The following is an 8087-nucleotide window of genomic DNA, read 5'->3' as shown; positions in this document are numbered from 1 at the left end:
ATGCATACATATACATAATAACATAATGTAAACGAGCTTGGCGAGGAGAATACATATAAAACACTATTTTGTATTATATGAATAAATGATTCAAAAAAAAAATACAATTGCATCGCATTGATCGCTCGACGCAAAAGTGTCTCGAGCTCTGTAGCGTTGGGTCTTAAATAAATGAGTGCATACGTCACGTGTACCCACTTCTGTGACCTAGGGGCGGCAAAGTTAATTCATTTATTTTAACAATGTTTTCTAAGTAGCTTAATTATTCAAATTATAATGAAATGAATCATTTCAGAACATGAAATGATTTTTACAAAGGTTATTGAATAAATGCAAACCCACTAACTTATTTCCTGTGGCAAAATGTCATTCATTTACAATTTGTCTTGTTCGATGCGCGCTCAAATACGGACGTGCATTAGTAGGCTTTGAACATTATTCACATTCGTGTTTTGCGCGGCCGTAGCCGTTGCACGTAGTCATGGTTATGAGTTCCCAACTTATAGCTAATGAGTTGTTGGCATTCATTCAAAATGCCATTGACACAATGGACGAGGTCAGCGTGATGCAGATCTGCAAGTCTAATTTTAAAGAAGAGGACATCAGCAGCGCCAAGAGATTGTTATACCAGTTCCTTGGCAAGCTTAACCAGATGCCGTCCCGTAAAAGAGATGGCACGGAGAAGAGTGTGCAAGATATCATCGCCTTGCTGAAGGTAATGGATCCGGGCGACGTGCTGACTTTTGTGGCGAAGACGCTGCTTAAGCTCCCACCTGTCACATTAGATCACGTCGACGTTATCAGGCTGTTAAAGGACATCACGTTCTTAACTAAGTTATAGAGACAAAAAACATCAATAAACATTGAAACGGTCGCCATAATATTCAAAACTTTTGCGCAAAGTGAACTTTGGACCCATTAGTGCGAACAAAAGATAGTGGATTGAACACAAATACCTACACCTATCTATTGAGTACAATAATTCAGAAGCCAGTACTTATCGCTAATTTCGCAGTATTACTTACCAGCACTTGTGGTCGAATGGAGTAATACACGCCGCTAGTGTGAAAGTGCAGCGGATTCAAATCTCAAGTAAAGACTTTCTTTTTGAAATGTTTTCTGCCGCAGTTTATTGAAAGAACTGTTTTTTTGTACTATTCCATAACAAAAAATATAATATTAGAAGAATATATATTTCTGTAATTTTTTTATATTTTTTGTAACAAAAAGGAAAAAAAAAAAATATATAAATTATAATGGCCGGTGATCCTATCCAACTGGGCTGCTGTAACAATGATACAGATATAGAGGAGAAATCCATAAAGTGTACAACGTGTGGAAAATCATATCATTACGCCTGTCTGTCTCTGAAGGATTCACCCAATAAATCTAGTACTCGGAATGCTTGGAAATGCCATAATTGCTTGAACTGTGGTCCTAAAACCTCTAGAAAGGACTCAACTCCTATTAGGAATATATCTATGAAGAGAGGCAGTAAGAGACAAGCGGTGGACACCGTAGCCCCTCCTTCACAGTTTTCGTGTGATAGAGAAGAGATTCGAACTATGATCCAAGAGATAATCAAAACAGAGTTTCACGAAATGTTGAAAGAGTTTAACAAAAATATGATTTCCACAATAAATCATGAATTGGAACCCCTTAAGAAAGAAGTGAGAGATATAGTTGCCTCCATGACCTTTATAAATGATAAATTTGAAGAGATTGAAAAACAACAACGCGTAGCTTGCGAAACGGTTCGAAAATTGCAGTCTGAAAATCTTGAGCTGAAAACCACAATTGGAGATCTTCATCTGCGAATTAATAACATCGAACAGCAAACTCGATCTAATAATTTAGAACTACAATGTCTGCCAGAAAACAAGAACGAAAATTTATAATAGTCACACAACTTGGACGAGCGGTAGGCTGTGAGATACAAGAGAACGACATCTTACACTGTACACGTATTACTAAGTTGAATACATTCAGCGTGCGGCCCCGATCCATAATTATTCAACTAAGGTCACCAAGGTTACGAGATCAACTCCTAGCATCGGTTATCAAATACAACCGAGATAATCCTCAGAATAAACTCAACTGCGGACACCTGGGTTTGGCTGGTCGTACATCTCCAGTATATGTCGTTGAACACCTCTCGCCAGCGAATAAATCTCTTCATGCTGCTACTAGGATAAAAGCCAAAGAAAAGAATTATAAATATGTATGGGTAAGAAATGGTCATATATTTGTGAGAAAAACAGATAGCGCTGCATATATACTAATTAGAAGCATTGATTGCCTAAGCAAACTTGTTTAATTTTCATTTTAATGATAGGTATATTTATGCATGGCTTAATGTCTACTTTTATTGTAAAATTCAACTGCTTAAAGATTTATTATCAAAACTGTAGAGGACTAAGAACCAAAACAAATACATTTTATACTAACCCATGCTGTATGAATTATGATGTTCTTGTTTTATCTGAAACTTGGCTAAATAACAACATACTTAGCAGTGAGCTATTTGATAGTAGATACGTGGTTTACAGGAGAGATAGAGAGACATCAAAATTCCAGTGTAGTAAAGATGGCGGTGGAGTACTTATAGCCATATCGAAAAAAATGAATTCCGCACGAATTGATAGATGGCAAAGTGACTGTGAAGATCTTTGGGTCACAATTGATATCTCTACCACACATTCGTCTTGTCAGATGGCTCTCTGTGCAGTATATTTACCACCTCCTGTCTGTCAATCTAAGCTTGAGCATTTTATTGAACACTGTAACTATGTTTTTGAAACTACTGATATGCCTATATGTATCGTAGGTGACTTTAACCTGGCTAAAATTAACTGGAATCTAAGCGACGTTAATAGTTCATTACCCGGTATATGTGAAAGCCTATTAGAATTCATACACGTTAATAGCCTTACTCAACACAGTTCTATAACTAATGACTCTGGCCGTATTTTGGATCTTGTTTTAACTACGCTAACGTCTTGTTCTGTGACCAAATCTTTGAGCCCATTGATCGCTGTCGATAAATTTCACCCTCCGCTTGAAATACCTATATCCTTAGTAAAAGACTACAAACTCCCTTATAATACAAATAACATAGACCAAACTTTTATAAGGCTAATTATATGGAAATAAAAAAATACATAAAAGAACAAGACTGGGATCATCTCTTTGGAGATAAAAAAAATGTCAACGACATGTTGAAGGTTTTTTTATGGTATTCTCACCACAGCCATAAATAAATATGTTCCAAAATGGAAAATGAAAGACGGTCGGTACCCCCCTTGGTTCAACAAATCCATTATTAGATCGCTAAAAGAAAAGAATAAACTTAGACTACGTTACAATAAATACAAAAATCCTATGGACAAAATAGAGCTTAGAGTTCTAAGTAAAAGATGTCAAAACATGGCAAAAGACCTATACCGTAGTTACATGAAAGACCTAGAAAGGGAGATCATTAATAATCCCAAATTATTTTGGACGCATGTAAAAAGCAAACGCGGTGGCCATAGTACTTATCCACTAACTATGAGTACGGACGGACAGACTATAACATCAAATCCATCAACAATTTGTGATCTTTTTGCGAACTTCTTCTCGTCTGTTTATAGGGATGGTGATGATGAAGTGGACGGTAATTATCGCAACTCTTCTCCAATATTAAATTTATTAAAAAATAACAGTCAATGTTTGACGTACCCTGTTTTTAAATATGGAACATTACTCAAAAAGCTACAAACTTTAGACATAAAGAAAGGAGCCGGTCCCGATGGTATCCCACCGTATTTTATCTCTACTTGTGCATTAGAGCTAACTCAGCCGCTATTGGAGATATATAACGTATCTCTGGCTTCAGGCACATTCCCAATAGAATGGAAAAAAGCTAAAGTAGTTCCCGTATACAAATCTGATAAGAGAGATGATGTCTGCAACTACAGACCCATATCGATTCTGTCAACCTTTGCAAAGATCTTTGAGGCACTAATATGTCCGTACATTCAACGCCACTTTAACATGTACATCAGTGAGAATCAACATGGCTTTGTTGCATCAAGATCCACATCTTCAAATCTTACAACATTCACAGAGGTTGTCATTCAAACGTTAGATGCTAATAAACAATATGATGTAATTTACACAGATTTCTCAAAGGCGTTTGATAAAATTTCACACAATATTCTAATTTACAAACTTTCAGCTTATGGTATAACGGGACCGCTGTTGCAATGGTTCAGGTCTTATTTAACTGCCCGGGAATTTTACGTTGTTGTAAATGGCTTTAGCTCTATAAATTATAGCATAACATCTGGTGCCCCACAGGGTTTACATTTGGCACCAATTTTATTTAATGTGTACATTAATGACCTGCCCGATTATTGCTTCCATTACTCTGAGTGTCACTTGTACGCGGATGATCTGAAATTTGCCAGAAAAATAGAGTCCATACATGACAGTGAGTTACTACAAGATGACCTAAATAGAGTTATTGAATGGTGCTTACTCAATAAAATGGAACTCAACTCAAAAAAATGTAGTCACGTAACATTTTCCAGGAAAACACAACCTATAAACACGCAATATCAGATATTCGGCGAAAAAATCGAAGAAAAACAAATTATTCGAGACTTAGGTGTACTGTTCGATAAAAAATTAACTTTTCTTCCACATATAGAAAATATCATCAAAAGATCATCGAAAATGTTGGGCTTTGTACTACGAAACACTAAAGAATTTCATAGGATAGGCACGAAAGTCATGCTCTTTAATAGTTTAGTACGCAGCATTCTGGAATATTGCAGTGTAGTATGGAGACCTCACTACGCAGCTCATACATTACGTTTAGAGCGCGTCCAGAAACGTTTCTTATGGCACCTTGCATTTAAAGAAAATAAGGCCAAACAACTGCCTTCCTTCATCTCACGTCTGCAATATTTCAGAATGCAATCTTTATCGGTACGGAGACAAATAAATGATGGAATGTTTGCGTGCAAGATCCTGAAAAATAAAATAGACTGCCCTAAGTTGCTAAGTCTCTTTAGGTTTCGTGTACCAGCAAGATACCCAAGACATAGCATAACTCCTGTATGTCCACCCCTTAGGAGAACGGTCCTTGGAGCAAACTCACCTGTAGTTCGTATGGCTAAAACACTAAATGAATGCAGTGATTTAATTGATATCCACCTAGACAGCTTAGGCAAAATATACAGAAGCTTCAGTAAAAATCTCAAGTAATTTAATTTATGTATTTATTCATGTTAAACTCTATTTTTAAATTTAATTAAATGCGAGTCTTGTTTACTTTTTTTTTTATAATGTATTATTATTATTTTGTATTGTGACATAGGAACCCTTTTTTCTCATTTATTATGTAATTTTTGATTATTGTATAATATGGCTTATTTCATAATTCCAATTAATTATTCCTAATTTAATTTTATTTTATTTTATTTTAAGGTAATAATCTAATATAAGCTGAATTGATAATTAATTATGTTTTATGTGTTTTATTATAATTTTTAATTATTTTAATTTTGCCACTTGATGTTTCACTTTATATTATATTGCAATTGAATTGTAAGTTTATGTTAGCACACCGTATCCTATGCATGAGGAGTTAACCTATAATTAATTGTTACACTAAATCATGTATTTCTAGTCAGTAAGTCCTAATAATGTAAAAGTGTTTACAATTGTTGGTTAACCAAATAAATAAATCAAATAAATAAAGTCGAGTCTGGCTGAGATGCAGTCGAAGCTGGAGGTGTCCAATAACACATTCGGTGAATTGCGGGAGGAGATGGCGCAGTTACGTGGCGCTGTTTCGTCATGTAAGTCACCCGAAAACTGCAACGACAACACACGTCGCGGGGCGCAAAACGCATCCCTCGGTAGTTTGGAATCGGCGAGTCCAAAGTCGTCGCTAGCTGCCGAAACCGCTTGCGTCGCACCGCGCCCCGCCGCCCTCTCTGTCCCCCCAACAACATTGGTCGAGGCACTGACACGTGCGCACACGCGGCCGTTGCCGCCAGCCTGGACAACCACCACAGTACCGACAGAAAGGGGATAAGAAGATTACTATCAAATCTGACGTCAATCCGCATCAGGGTGAGAAGAACGAGGCTTCGTGCGAAAAGGATGGCTTCATCAAGGTGGAGAAGAAAAAGAGGAAGCCATCTCGACGCAATCAGTGCGGTACTGCACCGACAGGACCGAGCCATCTGCTGCGTCCAGCCGTCCCTACGACGCTGTTGTCTGTCTCACCTGCACTACTCTACAAAGGCCGAAAACATTGTAGAGTACGTCCGACTGAAAACCAAATTCAATCTGAAGGTCGAGCAGTTGCAGGCTCGTTACAATATGAATTTCAATTCATTTGTGGTGAGAATGCCGACAGTGAGCATCTGTCGACTTTAAGAGCTAAGGGTAATTACGGATATTTAATAGATATATTTTTTTGTTTTTGATTAAAATTTTATTAAAGTTGATTGATGTCATATAATAGTAAATGTTAACTTAATAGGTAAACAAGTACCTAGTCAGGTCATAAGTTCTGTCACACAATAAAAACTTTTCAATTATGGAATGCTGGCCACAAAAATGTTCCTTAATTTTAAATTTAGAATCTTTTGCGAAAATAAGAATGTGTATTTTTCATATTTGGCGTATTTTAAAATATGGAGTGGACGCTTAAAGAAGACCGTGTCGCGGTTATCGCGCTACATCGATGTGGTTACGCGCCAACTCAGATTTTTGATATACTAAAAAATTTGAATTTAACCAAAAGATTAATTTATCGTACCATCAAACGTTATAATGAGGACTCAAGTTTGGAAGATAGAAAAAGAAGTGGTCGCCCTCGCTCTGTTAGGACGCCAGCAGTGATAAAAGATGTGAAGGCGTGAATCCAAAGAAATCCCATACGCAAGCAGAAACTGTTGGTCCTTCAAATGGGGTTAAGCAGAACCACGGTCAAAAGGGTGCTGAATGAAGACCTAGGGCTACGAGCCTATCGCAGAAAAACAGGGCATCGCTTAGATGCGCGTCTAATGGACATGAGACTGAAGAGATCCCGCGTTTTGTTGAAGCGGTACGCGGGAAAAAAGCATCGTCAAATTCTCTTTTCGGACGAAAAAAAATTTACCGTGGAGGAGAGATACAATAAACAAAATGATAAGGTGTACGCCCACAGCAGTGAAGAGGCCAGCAAGCGTATTCCGCGTGTCCAGCAAGGACATTTTCCACCCTCACTCATGGTTTGGCTAGGAATCTCATATTTGGGCTTAACTGAGGTACATTTTTGTGAGAAAGGCGTAAAAATAACGCGATTGTGTATCAAAATACAGTCCTGGCGAACCTTGTGGAACCAGTTTCTCATACAATGTTCAATAACAGACCCTGGGTATTCCAGACAGATTCTGCACCAGCTCATAGAGCGAAAAGCACGCAAGACTGGCTAGCAGCGCGCGAAATTGACTTCATCCGGCACGAAGACTGGCCCTCCTCCAGTCCAGACTTAAATCCGTTGGATTACAAAATATGGCAACACTTAGAGGAAAAGGCCCGCTCAACACGCCATCCTAATGTGGAGTCACTCGAGGCATCCTTGATCAAAGCAGCCGGCGATATTGACATGGACCTCGTGCGTGCTGCTGTAGACGACTGGCCGCGCAGGTTGAAGGCTTGTGTACAAAATCGCGGAGCTCATTTTGAATAATAGTAATTAAAATAAGAATCCATGTTTTATTACGTTTCTTTTGATATACACTCGTGTGCAAGTAAATCGACTCAAGTCTCAAGTGCGCATAAAAAATGATATAACTAAAAAAATACTTATTTTAACTCTATATAATGTTTTACATAATTAAAGCCTAGTAATTAGGCTTTCAAATGGTAGCATAATATCAGTAATTTAAATAAACACTTGTACTTAGAATGCAACTGAACGCAACCTCCCGTGAACTGCTTTTTTTTTTTTTTTTTTTTGCGTCAGGAAAATGCATTACTGCATGTCCCGCCCCAGGGAGGAAAGCGGGGGTCTGTCGGGCTCTCCCGCCGGCAAGGCGTTC

The 8087-nt window shown here is 37.8% G+C and overlaps 1 pseudogene; it reads left to right on the top strand.

The window, feature by feature from the left end:
- The first annotated feature begins 481 nt into the window (after positions 1-481).
- Positions 482-7735, top strand: LOC142985990 (uncharacterized; annotated as a pseudogene).
- Positions 7736-8087: the final 352 nt, after the last annotated feature.

The sequence above is a fragment of the Anticarsia gemmatalis genome, chromosome W, assembly GCF_050436995.1.
Source record: "Anticarsia gemmatalis isolate Benzon Research Colony breed Stoneville strain chromosome W, ilAntGemm2 primary, whole genome shotgun sequence".
Lineage (NCBI taxonomy): Eukaryota > Metazoa > Arthropoda > Insecta > Lepidoptera > Erebidae > Anticarsia > Anticarsia gemmatalis.
This window is presented reverse-complemented; position numbering and strand designations above follow the sequence as displayed.